At 47.6% G+C, this 15,748-nt stretch overlaps 1 pseudogene; it reads left to right on the forward strand.

Moving 5' to 3' along the window:
• Positions 1 to 410: 410 nt before the first annotated feature.
• On the forward strand, positions 411 to 1,612 carry LOC107000171 (putative uncharacterized protein encoded by LINC01356; annotated as a pseudogene).
• The last annotated feature ends 14,136 nt before the right edge of the window (positions 1,613 to 15,748 follow it).

Consider the following 15,748-nt stretch of genomic DNA (forward strand, 5'->3'; position numbering starts at 1 on the left):
GAAGGGCAGGGTTCTGTCAAGTGCTCAACAGATGTTGGTTAATTTGTGCCTGACACAGTCTCCCCCAAAAACTTGCAAGCTCTTTGAAGGCAGGGGCCTTGCCTCATACTTTTTCAGTATTTCTCAAAGTCCTGGACATCAGAGACACTCCATGGTCATCTGATCACTTCAACACACACACGTTGGTTATCCGGTCAAAGCGGCTATTACGATAAAAACAGACTCTGGGGTGTGACTTCAAATGCTGGCCGCTGACAAGCTGGGCCGTCTGGAAAGTTACTTCACCTCTCTGAGCCTCGGGTCCCTTATTTACAAAATGTTCACGGCAGCGCCCGCTTCACAGGGCTGTGAGGATTACAGAGGCTAATCCGGGTGAGGCGCATCAGCCCCAGCGCCGCCTGCCACGATTCTATCCCGCCCCACACACGCATCGTCCATAGGCGTCCGGCCCCTGCATTCTCGCTTCTCCACGTGGCCGAGGTGCACAACCCAACCCACCGGCCAGTCTTCCTGCCCTCTTACCTGCTCTTCTTTCCCGACTCGTCTTTAATAGCCACCAGGCGCCAACCGCCGCGGGCCTGGCTCTGCGGTGGCAAGTTGCATGGGTTCCCCCTTCAGGGCCTCCCGATGAGCCTACGGGGTCAGTTCTATTACTGTCGCCACTTCAGAGGGAGGAAACAGGCCCGTAGGGTTGGGGAACTTTCCGAGGTCACTCAACTGGTGTCAGGCCCGGATTGGAATCCAAACACATCCCAGCCCGTGCCCGGCTCCACAGCGCCGGCCCCCGGCGTCTTCCCGGGTGCCAGCGGCACCCGCATCCATTCAAACGCTGCCCAGTCCCCGCTCCTCAGACGCTTCCCGCTACTCCGCGCGCTCGTCTCCCCCCACCCGTCAGGGTCAGGCCTCTAGGTGACTTTTCCTATTTCTCTGGCAGAAACTGAGGGGTGAGACCGACGTTTGTGTGCCGGACGCGTGCAGGTGGCCGCGACGCTCCCGGGAGACTCGCGGGGGGAGAACAAGTCTGTGCGCGCGGCTGTGAGAAGCCCGGACCAAGCTTTCCACGCGCTTGTTTTGGGGAGCAGAGGGCGCGAGGGCCGACTGCGCCCCCATTGCGCAGGCTCGGCCGGGGGCGCGTTATCAGGCTGCCCAGTGGTCCCTTCAATCGCAGTCAGGTGAGCTCTAGGCGTGGGGACCGCATGGTGCCTAGAGCGCAGCCCAGCCCCGCCGCGCCCCTCCGCGCCACGCCACGCCACGCACGCGCTCGGCGCCGCACTTGATGGTTAGTTGGGTAACAGCCTGCGGTGCCCTAGTTGCCCGGGTGGGGTCAGAGGGACCCTCGCGGGAGGGGAGACCACGTCTCCAGGGCGTGGGAGGCGGCCTCACTGAGGACTTCGTGGTCGCAGGCAGCTGGGTGACCTCGGAGTGCGGCGTTGGTGGAGGGGCGGCCGGCACCGGCTCCAGGAGAGGAATGTGGCCAGGTGACCTGGGGTAATCACTTCATCCTCACAGGAAGTGCTTTTTTTTGGCTGGAATAATAGTGACTGAGCTGTAAAAACAAATGCCCCTGCCTTCCAGGCTCTCTGGGCAAGATATACCCCCTTGGGAGATGACTGGGGCTGGGACGAGGTGGGGTTTGTTTTGGGGATTGTGGCGTGCCACCTGTAACCTTCTAATCTTTAAACTCTATTTGTTCCTTTTCCTTTAATTAAACCTGACAAATAATTCTCCCCAGTTCGTGATTCCCGTGACCCAAGACTTTGCTCTGCCCATAGAAATTCTCTTCTAATTCCTTCCCGTCTGCGTTGTAGTATGTGAACCTTGTATTATTTTTGTTTGCTGTCTCCTCTAACAGATTGTAAGTTTCTTTTCTTTCTTTTTTTTTTTTTAGACGGAGTTTCGGTCTTGTTGCCCAGGCTGCAGTGCAGTGGAGCCATCTTGGCTCACTGCAACCTCCGCCTCCCGGTTCAGGTGATTCTCCTGCCTCAGGCTCCCAAGTAGCTGGGATTACAGGTGTCTGCCACCATGTGCAGCTAATTTTTTGTAGTTTTAGTAGAGATGGGGTTTCACCATGTTGGCCAGGCTGGTCTCGAACTCCTGACCTCAGGTGATTCATCTTCTTTGGCCTCCCAAAGTGCTCGATTACAGTTGTGAGCCACCGCACCCAGCCCAAGATTGTTTCTTTAAGGTAGTGACCATCATTGTAGTTTCCATAACTACATGGTTAACACATGGTTAAATACGAGTAACAGTGGGCATCTTCAGTTAATTTTGGGGTAATTATTGTGACCTGTGGAGTACCCTTCCTATGTGGTCGCAGTCAGACGCATCAGTCACGTTACTTAAATTATCGCCAAACTTTGTCTTCAGTAACTCACTTTAAGATGCAGGCCTTTGGCTGGGTGCAGTGGCTCACACCTGTAATCCCAGCACTTTGGGAGGCCGAGGCGGGCAGATCATGAGGTCAAGAGTCGAGAACATCCTGGCTAACACGGTGAAACCCCATCTCTACTAAAAATACAAAAAATTAGCCTGGCGAGGTGTCAGGCGCCTGTAGTCCCAGCTACTCGGGAGGCAGAGGCAGGTGAATGGCGTGAACCTGGGAGGCAGAGGTTGCAGTGAGCCGAGATCACGCCACTGCACTCCAGCCTGGGCAACAGAGCGAGACTCCATCTCAGAAAAAAAAAAAAAAGATTCAGGCCTTTGTCGCGCCAATTTCAGCAACCCATGTAGAGGTCAATGAATGTCAGATTTGGAATACCTGCTCTGCAAATTAGAAATGCAAAAACTTACCTTCCTCTTTTGTGATTGGACTGTGTTGCTATTTGTGGTTTGTCCTGTAGAAAACTAAACAGGCCTGGCGTGGTGGCTCATGCCTGTAATCCCAGCACTTTGGGAGGCCGAGGCAGGTGGATTACTTCAGGTCAGGAGTTCGAGACCAGCTTGGACAACATGGTGAAACTCCGTCTCTACTAAAAATACAAAAATTAGCCGAGCATGGTGGCTTACACCTTTAATCCCAGCTATCCCAGCTACTCGGGAGGCTGAGGCAGGATAATCACTTGAAACCTGGAGGGTGGAGGTTGCAGTGAGCCAAGATGGCGCCACGCACTCTAGCCTGGGTGACTCCATCTCAAAAAATACATAAATAATAAGAAAGAAAACAGGGAACAGGGCCAGGCATGGTAGCTCATGCCTATAATCCCAGCATTTTGGGAGGCCGAGGCGGGTGGATCACTTGAGGTCAGGAGAGACCAGCCTGGCCAACATGGTGAAACTCCGTCTCTACTAAAAATACAAAAATTAGCCGGTCATGGTGGCATGGGCCTGTAGTCCCAGCTACCCAGGAGGCTGAGGCAGCAGAATCGCTGGAACCAGCGAGGCAGAAGCTGCTGTGAGCTGAGATCAGGCCACTGCACTTCCAGCCTGGGTGACAGAGCAAGACTGTCTCAAAAAAACAAAAACAAAAACAGAGAACAGAGATGTGAAGTAGATTAACAACTTACTGACAATTTTTGGAAAGATAAATTCGATTGTTGCAGTTATTGTAAATGTACTGTAAAGGATGTGATTTTTATTTTAATGACTATGTTCTAGGGTTTATATTGTCAGCATTTAAGCATTTGTGTAAATGTTCTTTTTTTTTTTTTTTTTTTTTTGAGACGGAGTCTCACGCTGTTGCCCAGGCTGGAGTGCAGTGGTGCGATCTCGGCTCACTGCAAGCTCCGCCTCCCGGGTTCCCGCCATTCTCCTGCCTCAGCCTCCTGAGTAGCTGGGACTACAGGCGCCCGCCACCGCGCCCGGCTAATTTTTTGTATTTTTAGTTGAGACGGGGTTTCACTGTGGTCTCGATCTCCTGACCTTGTGATCCGCCCGCCTTGGCCTCCCAAAGTGCTGGGATTACAGGCTTGAGCCACCGCGCCCGGCCTGTGTAAATGTTCTAAGATGAATAAACCGGCCAGGCGCGGTGGCTCACGCCTGTAATCCCAGCACTTTGGGAGGCCGAGGCGGGCGGATCACAAGGTCAGGAGATCGAGACCACGGTGAAACCCCGTCTCTACTAAAAATACAAAAAATTAGCCGGGCGCGGTTGTGGGCGCCTGTAGTCCCTCGGGAGGCTGAGGCAGGAGAATGGCGTGAACCCGGGAGGCGGAGCTTGCAGTGAGCCGAGATCGTGCCACTGCACTCCAGCCTGGGCGACAGAGCGAGACTCCGTCTCAAAAAAAAAAAAAAAAAAAAAAAGATGAATAAACCTTAATTTTTTTTTTTTTTTTTTACTGTTTATTTAGAGAAAAATGTAACATGCATGCCCTGGGGATTTCTATTTAATTCTAGAACCCAGATTGTTTCCTTTAAACTGATAGTATGCTTCTATAATTCAAATGGAACATTTAGAAATGCTAGCATAAGTAACCTTTAGTTTCAAACGTTGGTATCGTTTTCAAAAGTTACTTTACAAATCCTCAGTTTCATATGTACCCTGAATTTAAAATGATCTCTCCTGAAATAAGAATGGGTACCTCGGCCAGGCGCGGTGGCTCAAGCCTGTAATCCCAGCACTTTGGGAGGCCAAGGCGGGTGGATCACGAGGTCAGGAGATCGAGACCATCCTGGCTAACCCGGTGAAACCCCGTCTCTACTAAATAATACAAAAAACTAGCCGGGCGAGGTGACGGGCGCCTGTAGTCCCAGCTATTCGGGAGGCTGAGGCAGAAGAATGGCGTAAACCCGGGAGGCAGAGCTTGCAGTGAGCTGAGATCCGGCCACTGCACTCCAGCCTGGGCGACAGAGCGAGACTCCGTCTCAAAAAAAAAAAGAATGGGTACCTCTGGCCAGGCACGGTGGCTCACGCCTGTAATCCCAGCACTATGGGAGGCCGAGGCAGGCAGATCACAAAGTGAAGAGATAGAGACCATCCTGGCCAACATGGTGAAACCTCGTCTCTACTAAAAATACAAAATTAGTTGGGCGTGGTGGCTCACGTCTGTAGTCTCAGCTACTCAGGAGGCTGAGGCAGGAGAATTGCTTGAACCCGGGAGGTGGAGGTTGCAGTGAGCTGAGATTGCAGCACTGTACTCCAACCTGGCGACAGAGTGAGACTTGTCTCCAAAAAAAAAAAAGGAATGGGTGCCTCAGGACTTCTTTCACAACTCTATTACACAAATCTTCTCTCTCGGTACAAAAGAAAGGCTAACTCACTCATTCCAGTTCAAAACCTTTGGGGAGGGCCGGGCGCGGTGGCTCACGCCTGTAATCCCAGCACTTTGGGAGGCCTAGGCCAGCAGATCACGAGGTCAGGAGATAGAGACCATCCTGGCTAACACGGTGAAACCCCATCTCTACTAAAAAAATACAAAAAAACATTTAACTGGGCGTGGTGGCGGGTGCCTGTAGTCTTAGCTACTCAGGAGGTTGAGGCAGGAGAATGGTGTGAACCCGGGAGGTGCAGCTTGCAGTGAGCCGAGATCGCGCCACTGCACTCCAGCCTGGGCGACACAGAGAGACTCCGTCTCAAAAAAAACAAAACAACAACAACAAATACCAAACAAAACCTTTGGGTAGAAAATGTTTAGCTCTGGAGAGAAAAATATTGAAGGAGACAAACTTATTTCACCTAAGCATCAAACTTCTACCTTTTATGTATGTAATTACCTTCTATCATGCTTAGAATTTGAAAGTGACGGTTATAACAGAAATGTTTATCAACTCACTGCTTTGAATGCAAATGAGTTCAGACCTTTTGAAGACTGGCCAGTAAGTGGCCCTTTTCCATAAACCAAGTGAGCAAAGCACTGAGGTCTTGACAAAGATATATTTAAAGCACTTATAACACAATATACAATATGCCAGAAATCATATCTTTGCAACTATTAAACAGCACATTTTAGTAAGCAATGTGTAAGGGGATATATATATATTCCAAAGTTCTTTTGGGACAAATCAGTTTAAGACCACAGACTTGTGAGTCACTTTAACACACATTTAGTTCTCTTGAATGTAAATCTGAGATGTTAGATTAAAAGACAATAGAATAGTATGGCCAGGTGTGGTGACTCACCCCTGTAATCTCAGCACTTTGGGAGGCCAAGGCGGGTGGACAGCCTGAGGTAAGGAGTTCGAGACCAGCCTGGCCGTGGTGAAACCCATCTTTACTAAAAATACAAAAAGTTGGGCATAGTGGTGAGCGCCTGTAACCCCAGCTACTCCGGAGCCCGAGGCAGGAGAATCACTTGAACCCAGGAAGCAGAGGTTGCAGTGAGCCGAGATCGCACCACTGCACTCCAGCTGGGCGACAGAGTTAGATTCCATCTCAAAAAAAAAAAAAAAAAGAGTAGTATAAATGAGGACTTTATGTAATCCACTGAAAAATAAGTTGATTTTTAATCTTTAGGTATGAATGTCTCTAAATATTCAGGATACATTATAAATTTGGTTTTAAAATAGATTTAAATCTATAACAGGTTTTTAAATTATTTCAATAAATCAGGCACTCTAGAACATAGTGAGGAGGTGCAACAATTATGTAATAATTTTTTTTTTTTTTTTGGGATGGAGTTTCACTCTTGTTGCCCAGGCTGGAGTGCAATGGCACGATCTCAGCTCACTGCAACCTCCGCCTCCTGGGTTCAAGAGATTCTCCTGCCTCAGCCTCCCGAGTAGCTGGGATTATAGGCGCCCACCACAATGCCTGGCTAATTTTTTGTATTTTTAGTAGAAACAGGGTTTCACCGTGTTTGCCAGGCTGGTCTCAAACTCCTGACCTCAGGTGATCCACCTGCCTGGGCCTCCCAAAGTGCTGAGATTTCAAGGGTGAGCCACTGTTCCCAGCCATAATGATTTCTTAATATTCCAAGGAGACAAAGAGTTTTTCAGATATAGAAATTAGTTTTTCTAGTGTTAATCCCTAAGAGTTTATTCTTCCGTATAGACAATACTATTCTCAGTTTCCAGTGTCTTTTCTTTTTCTTTTCTTTTTTTTTTTTTTTTTGTTTTGAGACAAGGTCTCACTCTGTTGCCCGGGCTGGAGTGCAGTGGCCTGATCTTAGCTCACTGCAACCTCTGCCTCCCGAGTTCAAGCAATTCTCCTGCCTCAGCCTCCCGAGTAGCTGGGATTACAGGTGCCCACCACCATACCTGGCTAATTTTTGTAATTTTAGTAGAAACAGGGTTTTACCATGTTGGCCAGGCTGGTCTCCAATTCCTAACCGCAGGTAATCTGCCTGTCTCGGTCTCTCAAAGTGCTGGGGTTACAGGTGTGAGCCACCGCACCTGGCTACTGTCAGTTTCATATACTTGTTATTTTTTTTGTTTGTTTCTTTTTGAGACGGTGTCTCACTCTGTTGCTCAGGTTGAAGTATAACAGCGTGATCTCGGCTCACTAAAACCTCTGCCTCCTGGGTTCAAGCAATTCTCCTGCTTCAGCCTCCCAAGTAGCCAGGATTACAGGTGCATGCCACCACGCCTGGCTCCTTTTTTGTATTTTTAATAGAGATGGGGTTTCCCTATGTTGGCCAGACTGGTCTCGACTCCTGGCCTGAAGTATCCGCCTGCCTCAGCTTCCCAAAGTGCTGGGATTACAGGCGTCAGTCACCATGCTCCACCAATTTTATAAATAACTTCTAAAGGAAAAAATTTCTGGATGTTTCCCCAGATATATCCAACTACATTCTTCTTTCATGCTTATAACATCTGCAAAATATGGTACAGCCAGGTCCAGATTCTTAAGATCAAGGGGCTTCATAATCACCTCCTCCTTATACTTTCTGAGGTTGATCATATTCACAACCATTCCTGTAACTGGATCAATCCCTCCATATACTATAACTACAACTTTATAATCATGTTCATGGACATTTGCATTGTTGCAGTTTGAATGCAGACGCATTGTTACTGTCTGACGGTTCCTTTGCTACTCAGAGATTTGCTGTGCCTGCCGGTGGCTTAGTGCTGAAGGAGTGGAGGCTGCACACTGGCACTTGGTGTCTTCTAACACCATCCTCTAGCACCTCTCTCTACCCATAGCAGGGCTGGGCTGGGGTCTGTCAGGCCTCTGAGCCCGAGCTAAGCCATCGTATTCCCAGTGACCTGCACGTATACATCCAGATGGCCTGAAGCAACTGAAGATCCACAGAAGTGAAAATAGCTTAACCGATGACGTTCCACCATTGTGATTTGTTTCTATCCCACTCTAACTGATCAGTGTTCTCTATAATCTCCCCCACCCTTGAGAATGTACTTTGTGAGATCCACCCTCTGTCCCCAAAACATCGCTCTTAACTCCACCACCTATCCCAAAACCTGCAAGAACTCATGATAATCCCACCACCCTTGCTGACTCCTTTTTCACACTCAGCCCACCTGCATCCAGGTGAAATAAACAGCCTTGTTGCTCACACAAAGCCTGTTTGGTGATCTCTTCACACGGACGAGTGAAACACGGTCATCTAGTATTTTACTTGACTTTTTTTCCTGCCCCCCACCCCCAGCTCCTTCACGCCCAAAGTGAATCTTATAAAAGCCTGTAGTTGTGAAAGAAAATAAGATTTGGTAGCCCTACCTAAAAAGACCCTAGGGAAAGGATATTATAGTATATGACACAACTTTCCAGTAAATAAAAGAAACCAAGCTAGGTCCCAGGTTCCTTCATCAGAACCAACTAGTGTCAGCAGAGTCCTTTACCAAAGATGACTTATACTTTGGGAGATTGGGGCCCAGATTGGAGAATCTTTTTTTTTTTTTTTTTGAGACAGAATCTTGCTCTGTTGCCAGGCTGGAGTGCAGTAGCGCGATCTCGGCTCACTGCAACCTCTGCCTCCCGGGTTCAACCAATTCTCCTGTCTCAGCCTCCGGAGTAGCTGGGACTACAGGTGCACACCACCAAGCCCAGCTAATTTTTGTATTTTTAGTAGAGACGAGGTTTCACCATGTTGGCCAGGATGGTCTCAGATCTCTTGACCTTGTGATCCACCCACCTCGGCCTCCCAAAGTGCTGGGATTACAGGTGTGAGCCACTGCGCCCAGCCCCAGACTGGGGAAACTTTGAAATGGCTTCTACATTGATCATAACTATTGCAGGGGAAATGGAAGATACTTATTCTCTCAAGGACTTTTGATTATCTCTGTTTGTCTGCTCCATCAATGAGTGAGTGGCAATGGGTGGAAAATTGTATTTCTAAGTACTTCATGGCATAATCTTACTCATTCTGATGAATAATCAAAATAATCAGGGGAAGACAGAAAGGTAGAAGACAGGGAAACGAACTAGGAAGCTGTTGCATTAAACTGTAGGAAATGGTGACCCGATCTCGTGTAGTGGTTGTGAGAGTGGAGAGGAGGATAGGTTCAGGAGCTATTCATATTGGTCAGATATGGGGCATGAAGGCAAATGACAGAAGGATGGCTCTCAGCTTCTGGTTTGACCAGTGATTTGAGTTGGTGATCGAATCATCACATAAATGGTAATGATGCCACTGAAACAGATGTGATTTGGGTGTAGAGAGTATTGATTTAGAAGGGTATGTGTGAGATGCATGTTTTTGTTTTTTTTTTTGTTTTGAGACGGAGTCTCACTCTGTTGCCAGGCTGAAGTGCAGTGGCACGATCTCAGCTCACTGCAACCTCCACCTCCTGGGTTCAAGCAATTCTCCTGCCTCAGCCTCCCAAGTAGCTGGGACTACAGATGCGCGCCACCACGCCTGGCTAATTTTTGTATTTTTAGTAGAGACAGGGTTTTGCCATGTTGGCCAGGCTGGTCTCAAACGCCTGACCTCAGGTGATTTACCCACCTTGGCCTCCCTAAGTACTGGGATTACAGGCTTTACCAGTTCTGTAGGTATTCCTTAACCCAGTCAAGTGAACTCCTGTAATTAATCTTCATGCTTGCTAACGGTCTAGAGATACAGTATTATAAAAAGTTCCTGGCCGGGCACGGTGGCTCATACCTGTAATCCCAGCACTTTGGGAGGCTGAGGTGGGCGGATCACCTGAGGTCAGGAGTTCAAGACCAGCCTTACCAACATGGAGAAACCGCATCTATACTAAAAATACAAAAATTAGCTGGGCGTGGTGGTGCATGCCTGTAATCCCAGCTAGTTGGGAGGCTGAGGCAGGAGAACTGCTTGAACCCAGGAGGCAGAGGTTGCAATGAGCTGAGATCGCGCCATTGCACTCCAGCCTGGGCAACAAGAGTGAAACTCTGTCTCAAAAAAAAAAAAAAAAGTTTCTGCTTTAGGCCAGGCACAGTGGTTCACACCTGTAATCCCAACACTTTGGGAGGCCAAGGCAGGCGGATCAACTGAGGTCAGGAATTCGAGACCAGCCTGGCTAACATGGTGAAAACTCATTTCTACTAAAAATACAAAAAATTAGCCTGGCGTGGTGGCACGCACCTGTAATCCCAGCTACTCGGAAGGCTGAGGCAGAGGTTGCAGTGAGCCGAGTTCACACCATTGTACTTCAGCTTGGGCAACAAGAGTGAAACTCCATCTCAAAAAAAAAAAAAAAGGTCCTGCTTTAATGCACCATATTTTTTTCGTGAGAGAGACTGAGAACAATAAGAGGAAACATAGCCTAGTGCTAAAGAGCACAGACTTGGGAGACATTCTGATGAGGTTTGAATTTCTACTCCACCACATCCTGAGCAAGCTACTTAACCTTTCTGTTCCTCAATTTCCCCTAATCTTTTTTTTTTTTTTTTTTTTTTGAGAAGAAGTCTCGTCCTCTCCCCTAGACTAGAGTGCAGTAGTGTGATCTTGGCTCATTGCAACCTCTGCCTCCCAGAAATGATTCTCCTGCCTTAGCCTCCCGAGTAGCTGGGATTACAGATACCTGTCACCACACACAGCTAATTTTTGTAGTTTTAGTAGAGACAGGGTTTCACCATGTTGGCCAGGCTGGTCTCAAACTCCTGACCTTGTGATCTGCCTGCCTCAGCCTCCTAAAGTTCTGGGATTACAGGCATGAGCCACCGTGCCCAGCCTCCCCTACTCTTAATTTGGGAAGAGTAATAGTACTTTTTTATACGGTTGTTGAAATTATTAAATTAGTTAATCAAGTAAATTGCTTAATCTAATTCGTGCCTCATAGAAAGCACTATATGAATGTTTACGCTTATTTAGATAATCTTTTAGATAGGTGCTATGGAGAAAGATAAATTAAGGTATGGAGTGGGAAGTCAGAGGTTGACATTTGATCCAGGATGACCCTGAAAAGCCTCCCTGATAATGTAAACATTTGATTTGAAGTGATACCTGGGAAACAAACACTCCAGGCAGACCTGACCCCTTTAGGGTTGAAAACCCTAAAGAACACACTTGACATCCTCAAACAATAGTAAGAAGGCCATTGTAGTTGGAATAATATGATCCAGGAGGGATAAATGCAGGAGATGAAGTCAGGGCAAATTATGTAGACCCTTTGTAGCACTTTAAAACTTCGGCTTTACATTCTATCCACTAGACCCCAGGCTTCAGGAGTAAGCATGCAAATTAGATCCTGCCAATCAAAGCTTACACAGTGATTAGCCTTGAGTGAACCAAGTACTTACTCAAAGCTAGTTATATTCCCAGTATGTTCATTCTGGTAATTCTGTTGCCGGGAAAGAAGCTGGAATTGTTATAGGAGAGTGTATAAAGTTGGAGTTACTAGCAATTCTTGCACCAGTGAATTGAGGGCATGTCTGAAAGTGGAACCAACACAGAAGAAAGTAGAACCAATATTATTTGGTCCTTACATTCAACTGTGCCTAAAACCAGAACCCCACTTTAGATTTCTCAGTTACATGAGCCAAACGCATTTTCTTTTTCGTTTTGAGACAAGGTCTCACTCTATTGCCCAGGCTGGAGTGCAGTGGCATGATCACAGCTTACTGCAGCCACAATTTCCTGAGCTCAAGCCATCTTCCCACCTCAACTTCCTGAACTCAAGCCACCCTCCCACCTCAGCCTCCTGAGCAGCTGGCACTACAGGCTTGCCACCATACCCGGCTAATTTTTTGATTTTTTTTTTTTTTTGTAGAAGCAGTATCTGACTGTGTTGCCCAGGCTGGTCTTGAACTCCTGGTCTCAAATGATTCTCCTGCCTTGGCCTCCTAAAGTGCTGGGATTACAGGTGTAAGCCACTGTACCTGGCCTGCATTTTCTTTTTATTCAAGTCAGGTCAAGTTATGTTTTGGGTCACTTGCCAACATTTGTTAAGACAAAGTAGGCAGAAGAAATGGAGTCACTGAATCAAAATAGAAAGGAGTAAATGGCCTGCATGAGAGGAAGAAAATCCAGAAAAAAGTAAAGGGAAGAATGCATTCAGGAATGCATTTTCAATAATTTGAACACTGGATGATGAAACGAAGGAATGCTAAAGTAAGGACACAAGAAGCTTATGAAAGTATTCGGTACAAAATAGATCAAAAATTGTATCTAGTGGTATGTATACACAGTGGAATACTATTTTGCCTTAAAAAATGGAAATCCTGCACTTTGGGAGGCCAAGGTGGGTGGATCACGAGGTCAGGAGATCTAGACAATCCTGGCTAACATGGTGAAACCCCGTCTCTACTAAAAATACAAAAATTAGACAGGTACGGTGGCGGGCACCTGTAGTCGCAGCTACTCAGGAAGCTGAGGTAGGAAAATGGTGTGAACCCAGGAGGCGGAACTTGCAGTGAGCTGAGATCATGCCATTGCACTCCGTCCTGGGTGACAGAGTGAGACTGTGTCTCACCAAAAAAAAAAAAGGAAATCCTGTTATTTGTGACAACATGGATGAACCTGGAGGACATTGTGTGAAGTAAAATAAACCAGGCAAAGAAACACAAATACTACATGATCTCACTTATATGTAGAATCTAAAAAAGTACAACTCATAGAAACAGAGGATAGTGATGGTCAAGGGCTGAGGGTGAAGAAGGGGAGAATGGGGAGATGTTGGTCAAAGGATACATATCTTTTTTTCATTTTTGAGATGGAATCTCACTCTGTTGCTCTGGAGTGCAGTGGCATGATCTCAGCTCACTGCAACCTCTGCCGCCTGGGTTCAAGCGATTCTCCTGCCTCAGCCTTCTGAGTAGCTGGGATTACAGGCACCTGCCACCACACCTGGCTAATTTTTATAGTTTTAGTAGAGATGGGGTTTCGCCATCTTGGCCAGGCTGGTCTTGAACTCCAGACTTCGTGATCCACCTGCCTAGGCCTCACAAAGTTCTGGGATTACAGGCATGAGCCCCGGCGCCCGGCCAGGATACAACATTTCAGTTAGGAGGAATAAGTTTAAGAGATCTGTTGTATAACTGGCGACTATAGTCAATAAAAACATATACCTGAGGCCGGGCGCGGTGGCTCAAGCCTGTAATCCCAGCACTTTGGGAGGCCGAGACGGGCGGATCACGAGGTCAGGAGTTCGAGACCATCCTGGCTAACACGGTGAAACCCCGTCTCTACTAAAAAAATACAAAAAATTAGCCGGGCGAGGTGGTGGGCGCCTGTAGTCCCGGCTACTCGGGAGGCTGAGGCAGGAGAATGGCGTAAAAACCTGGGAGGCGGAGCTTGCAGTGAGCTGAGATCCGGCCACTGCACTCCACCCTGGGCGACATAGCGAGACTCCGTCTCAAAAAAAAAAAAAAAAAAAAAAAAAAATACCTGATAATTGCCAAGAGAATAGATTATAAATGTTCTCACCCCAAAGTAATAAAAGTATGTGAGGTAATGCATATGTTTATTAGCTTGATTTAGCCATTCCACCATGTATATGTTGTACCTGAGCGAGTCAGAGAGAAATGCCACACTTTGAGATGAATTCAGGAGTCCTTTATTAGCCGGCGACTGAGAGACAGCTAACGCACGAAATTCTCTCGGCCCAAAGAAGCGGCTAGATTTTCTTTTATACTTTGGTTTAGAGAGGGGAAGGGGATTCTAGCTGTAGCAATCTTACAGAAGAGAAACAGACAAAAAGGTTAAAAAGACAAATGGTTACAGGAAAACAAACAGTTCCAGGTGCAGGGGCTTTAAATTCATCACAAAGTGATAGGTAAGGGGGCTCTGGGCGTTATCTACCAGACAAACGTGGGGGCTTTATGGTACCATCTCCAAGTAAATTGCTGGGAACTGCAATTATAAGTGTGAGCCACTGCACCTGGCCAATATATACAATTTTTATTTGTCAATTAAAAAAACCAAAAAATTGGCTGGGCGCAGTGGCTCACACTTGTAATCCCAGCACTTTGGGAGGCTGAAGTGCGTGGATCACCTGAGGTCAAGGAGTTCAAGACCAGCCTGGCCAACACTATGAAACCTCATCTCTACTAAAAATACAAGAGTTAGCCGGGCATGGTGGCGGATGCCTGTAATCCCAGCTACTCAAGAGGCTGAGGCAGGAGAATTGCTTGAACCCAGGAAGTGGAGGGTGCAGTGAGCTGAGATTGCACCACTGCACTCCAGCGTGGGAGACAAGAGCGAAACTCCGTCTCAAAAAAAAAAAAAAAAAAAAAAAAGGCCAGGCGCGGTGGCTCACCCCTGTAATCCCAGCACTTTGGGAGGCTGAGGCAGGTGGATCACCTGAGGTCAGGAATTTGAGACATCCTGGCCAACATGGCGAAACCCCATCTCTACTAAAAATCAAAAATTAGCCAGGCGTGGTGTTGGGTGCCTGTAATCCCAGCTACTCGAGAGGTGAGGCAGAAGAATCTCTTGAACCCAGGAGGCAGAGGGGGCTGGTTTCCAGGAAGACCTAGGAGTGGAATGGGAATGTTCAGCTTCACCTCCTGAACCCTGGGGAGGGAAATGGGGCTGGATGTTGAGGTCAATCACCAAGGCCAAAGTTTCAATCAATTTTGCCCATGTAATAAAACCTCCATTAAAACCCCTGAACAGGGGCCAGGTACAATGCCTGTAATCCCAGCACTTTGGGAGGCCGAGGCGGGTGGATCACTTGAGCCCAGGAGTTCAAGACCAGCCTGGCTAACATGGTGAAACCCCATCTCTACTAAAAATAAAAAGAAATAGCCCAGCATCATGGTGTGTGCCTGCAATCTCAGCTACTTGGGAGACTGAGGCAGGAGAACCACTTGAACCCGGGAGGCGAAGGTTGCAGTGACCTGAAATCATGCCACTGCACTCCAGCCTGGGCAACAAAGTGAGACTCTGCCTCAAAAAGCAAACAACCCCTGAAAAGGCCAGGTGCAGTAGCTCACACCTGAAATCCCAGCACTTTGGGAGGCCGAGTAGGGCAGGTCACTTGAGGCCAGGAGTTCGAAACCAGCCTGGCCAACATGGTGAAACCCCATCTGTACTAAAAATACAAAAATTAGCTAGGCATGTTGACCCACGCCTATAATCCCAGCTACCAGGGGACTGAGGCAGGAGAATCGCTTAAACCCAGGAGGTGGAGGTTGCAGTGAGTCAAGATGGCGCCACTGCATTCTAGCCTGGGCAATAGAGCAAGACTCCATCTCAAAAATAAACCAACCAACCCCTGAACAATAAGAATTGGAGGGCTTCTGGGTTGGTGAACACATCAAGGTACCAGGAGGGTAGTATGCCCAGAGAGTGCATGGACGCTCCATGCCCCTTCCCCATATCTTGCCTTGTGCAGCTCTTCGTCTGGCTGTTCCTGAGTTGTATGCTATATAATAAACGAGTGCATGTCCCTTCTCTACAAAATAAGTTTTTTAATAAATTAGCCAGACTACTGAGGAGGCTGAGGCAAGATCACTTCAGCCCAGGAGTTCAAGGTTACAGTGAGCTGTGATCATGCCACTGCA

This window comes from Macaca mulatta, chromosome 1 (genome assembly GCF_049350105.2).
Source record: "Macaca mulatta isolate MMU2019108-1 chromosome 1, T2T-MMU8v2.0, whole genome shotgun sequence".
In the NCBI taxonomy this organism is placed as follows: domain Eukaryota; kingdom Metazoa; phylum Chordata; class Mammalia; order Primates; family Cercopithecidae; genus Macaca; species Macaca mulatta.